Source organism: Tupaia chinensis, unplaced genomic scaffold (assembly GCF_000334495.1).
Source record: "Tupaia chinensis unplaced genomic scaffold, TupChi_1.0 Scaffold000078_1, whole genome shotgun sequence".
Classification (NCBI taxonomy): domain Eukaryota; kingdom Metazoa; phylum Chordata; class Mammalia; order Scandentia; family Tupaiidae; genus Tupaia; species Tupaia belangeri.
The window spans coordinates 9,533,819-9,538,438 of record NW_006159539.1 but is presented as its reverse complement, the minus strand read 5'-3'; the positions used below and the strand labels follow the sequence as shown (position 1 = coordinate 9,538,438).

At 43.6% G+C, this 4,620-nt stretch overlaps 1 protein-coding gene across 3 annotated transcripts in view; it reads right to left on the bottom strand.

Annotated features, from left to right (window-relative positions):
* MCTP2 (multiple C2 and transmembrane domain containing 2) overlaps nucleotides 1-4,620 on the bottom strand; it is a 279,496-nt gene that overhangs the window by 88,209 nt on the left and 186,667 nt on the right. The gene's annotated exons all lie outside the window — the stretch shown is intronic.

Below are 4,620 nucleotides of genomic sequence, written 5' to 3'. Positions count from 1 at the left end.
TTAGCCTCCAGGCCTGGGACTTGAACTGCAGTCGACGACATGGGAGTACAGCAACACAGCCATTATGCTAACTGCTGGTCCCTTTTTTTTTTAAGAGAGATTTTTGCTATAGGACACTTGCACTTGCCAGAAATAAAGAAAGAGAAAAAGTGAGAAATCATCTCCCAAAGGGGATGACCATGCTACAATCCCTTCTCCTCCATTTTCCTCTCAGGATTTTGGGCACATAGGCCTGGAATGAGTTTCAAGCCTCTGAGTCTAGGAATTGAGCCATGGTCAGCCACAGAGGAGTCAAGCACCTTAACCACTACCCCACCTGCTGGCTCCAGAAAGACATCTCTTAATGGAGCCCCACAGACTCAGGGACACAACACTTCAGCAAATGGCAGCCCCCAGGGTTGTCAACTCCATCACTACCCTATGAGTATTGAACAAGTCTATAGGTAAGATCCATGAAAGCTCAAAGTCTTCTGAGAGAAAATTAATTAATTAAAGAAGAGGAAGAAGGCAGCTTGCCTACCCATAATCTTATTTTTAAAAGCAGAAAAGAAGAAATTTAAAAATATTTTGTCTTTCAAAAGCAAGTGTTTTTATTTTGGCTTTAACAGAAATAGGGTTTGGAATAGCTGTCATGATAATAGCAACAAAAACGGTTTTTTTGTTTTTGATTTTTTTTTACTTTTGGGTAGGGAGGCAGCCCTGTAGCTTAGTGGTTAAGGGAGCCAGATCCCACATGGCTTACTGCGGTTCAGGTTCTCACTCTAGCAATTTGAAAAACATGCCAAATGTGTAAGTGTGTGTATGTGTGCATACCCCAGATCCCCAAAGGATGGAGAAAGGACTGCAGTGTGACCAGCCCCATTGGGGGTGGTCCCTCTCCTTCTCCTCTGTCTCTGTGTTGTTCTCTGGCAAGTGCATGGACTCATTAGCAATAAAAAAAAAAATCATTACAAAACAGGTTTTCATAAAACTACACTCACTCAGCTTCCACCCTGCTCCGTCCACTGTCTTTCTTAGATCCACCATGGCTGGTCCCCCTAACTGTGGCATGCGATTTGGAATGCAGTTTCCAATGAAAGCTGAAAGCGTGAGTTAATGAGCACTTTTCTGTCTAAAACATTTCGAATTGACTCTGCCTGTTTTTCAATGAAGGCCAGTGGGAAACGTCCCCTGGAACCCCACACAGTGGGATTTCCCACTGTCTCATTGATCCCTGTCTCCTTCCGAAATCATACTTGAGAAAACCAGAAAGACCACCACCTTTCTGTTCCTTTCCGCGGGCCTTCGAGAGCTGGGAGTACTTCAGGACAGCCTGTGTGGGCCAGCCTGGCAGAGTGCTCTGCCCCGAGGAAGGTGCTCAGAGCAGGGACTCCCTCGGGGAGCAGGCGTTGGAGAAGGGCCCCTGCCCAGGCGCCTGTCCCGTTGAGAAGTCCCCTCTTTTCGACAACCTATTTCTATTCATCGGTTCTAATTATTTCCTCAGATCAGGTCGGCAGCCCATTAATCATTTCTGTCATCCCCCAACAGAATCCAGGACAACAGATCTCTGTTTTTCTAAAACCCCAGTGCCAGAAAATAAATTTGAGAAAGAGGAAACCCTTCCCTCCTTGCAGCGGCCGGCCGAGTGCTGCCTGGAAGAGGCCTCTGATGGCTTTCACTTTCTTCCTTTGCCCAGTCGTACAGCACATTCCATGGGAAGTGTTTATTATTATTATTTTATTTAACTTTATTTACTTACTTATTCAATTGGACCAGAGAGGGACAGAGTGAGAGAGAACATGAGAAAGCAAGCTGTCAGGTCCAGGACGTGAACCTTGGTTGGCCATGTGCAAGTCCAGCACCCTTAACCAACATGCCACCTGCCAGCCCCTCCCTGGAACGTTTTGAAAGGGAATTCAGCTTGGGAAGTAGAGTTTCCCAGTGGACTGAAGAGGTCACTATACCTGAAGTCGCCAGGAATACCAAATAGGAGCGAGAGAAAAGTGCGTAAATAAATGTGGAGACAACAACAGATATGGATTGATAAAATCCTCAGTTATGGTTTTACTAAGACCCACTGTCCTGACAACTTCAGACAGCAGAAAGAGTATCTTTAAGACAATCCTAGGAGCTATAAGCCTGCTACGCCCTAAAGCAATGGAGACTAACAGGAAACAAGCCAAATAAAATTCTTCCCAATGGCAAAGAATAAGCCTCTTAGGGTTAATATATTTGACTGCATACAAAAGGTAAGAAACCCCAGTGCCAGAAAATAAATTTGAGAAAGAGGAAACCCTTCCCTCCTTGCAGCGGCCGGCCGAGTGCTGCCTGGAAGAGGCCTCTGATGGCTTTCACTTTCTTCCTTTGCCCAGTCGTACAGCACATTCCATGGGAAGTGTTTATTATTATTATTTTATTTAACTTTATTTACTTACTTATTCAATTGGACCAGAGAGGGACAGAGTGAGAGAGAACATGAGAAAGCAAGCTGTCAGGTCCAGGACGTGAACCTTGGTTGGCCATGTGCAAGTCCAGCACCCTTAACCAACATGCCACCTGCCAGCCCCTCCCTGGAACGTTTTGAAAGGGAATTCAGCTTGGGAAGTAGAGTTTCCCAGTGGACTGAAGAGGTCACTATACCTGAAGTCGCCAGGAATACCAAATAGGAGCGAGAGAAAAGTGCGTAAATAAATGTGGAGACAACAACAGATATGGATTGATAAAATCCTCAGTTATGGTTTTACTAAGACCCACTGTCCTGACAACTTCAGACAGCAGAAAGAGTATCTTTAAGACAATCCTAGGAGCTATAAGCCTGCTACGCCCTAAAGCAATGGAGACTAACAGGAAACAAGCCAAATAAAATTCTTCCCAATGGCAAAGAATAAGCCTCTTAGGGTTAATATATTTGACTGCATACAAAAGGTAAGAATGACCTTGAGCCCGCCAACAGTTTAGGGTGACATCTAATTGACTGGCTGGTCTTCAGAAAAGTCATGACGCATTTTTGGATAGATAGAAAAACACAGAAAAAGACATCACAACTTTTCTGACAACTCTCTATATATAACAATTTTATATAGGTATTTATTTATTATATAACTATGTTATGTATACTTAACTAGGTATTTATCATGTAATTACAAATACACATTTATGCATAAATAATATTTATATTATACATATGATCAAACCTGTGGGGCAGGAGAGAACTTTGAGGATATAACCAACAACAGAAAATAAGAGACAGAAGAATATGTAAAACACAGAAGTCTGATTCATGCCATGTTAAGTCCTTCATCACTCATACACCCTAGGGCTGAGCTGTTGGAAAAGTCATGATGTATTTTTTCCTACGCTCGTCTATGTAAAATTGCGTTAGGAGCTGTCTGACAAACCAATAGTTCCTACAGTGATCTCTGAAAAATACAGAAATTCGTGGCATGACACCTACTGTGTAAGATCCCCAGGTGGGAGATTTTGTTTCTCCTTCCATGGTTGACATGGCCAACCTGACCAAGGCCAACTCCTTTCACACATGAAGGAGAAGCTCAGGGCTGTCAAGTGAGGGTGTTATGCCAACTCTGAGATCCCTCCAGGCTTCATACACTCTCAGTGTTAGACCTGGGTGGGTTTTACAAATTATTTTTGTTATTTGTATTTAAGAGAGATATTTGCTATAGAGCACAAGTGCTTACTGGAGAGAGAGAGACAGAGAAAGTGAGAAATCCTACCTCAGGGGGGATGGCCATGCTGCAATTCCTTCTTCATCCTCCTCTCAGGATCTTGGGCACACACACACACATGCTCACACGCACGCACAAGTGCCTGGTATGAGTTTTAAGTCAATGGGTCCAGGACTCAAACTACAGTTGACAATGAGGGAGTCCAGCAACGTTGTCATTACAGCATCTGCTGCAACCCCTCCCCCCGCACCCCAACATAGGGGGCTTTAACACCTCTTGAAGCTCTTTGATTCTCTGATTTTCAGAGGCTCATAAAGATGGTCCACACCGTCAGAGAAAACAGTACATTTCATACACACAAACCATTCTCCTTTGTGGGTTTGAGTCAAACTATGGATTGATCAGTTATGTTGCAAGTAGCTTGATACACCCAAGTGTTTTCAATACCTCAGTTTGCGACGGATTTACTTAAACATCAATTACAGCAATTTAGTCATGTGGTTTTTTTAGCTGCCATTTTTCAGAAATTATTTTGAGTCTTCAATACAGAGACATGTATATAAAATGCAAGGAAGAGATACACAAGGCTGTAACAACTGCAGAAATACTTAAAAATATGTAGAACACTGGCTCTCCTAGGCTTGCCAAGGAGATGGTGTGAGAGGTCTTTTTTTATTATTTACTTTTTTTAAGAGACATTTTTACAATAGGGTGCAGGCAGTCGCCAGATAGACAAAGAGGAAGTGAGAAATCACCCTCCAGGGGGGATGGCCACGCCACAATCCCTTCTCCTCCATTCTCCTCTCTGGGTTTTGGGCACGCACACACGTGTGTCCAGCATGAATTTTAAGTTGCTGGGCCTGGGACTTACGCCATGGTTGACTGTGTAGGAGTCCAGTGATGTAATCCTTACACCATCTGCTGGACCCAGTATGAGAGGTCTTCTAAAGTTTAT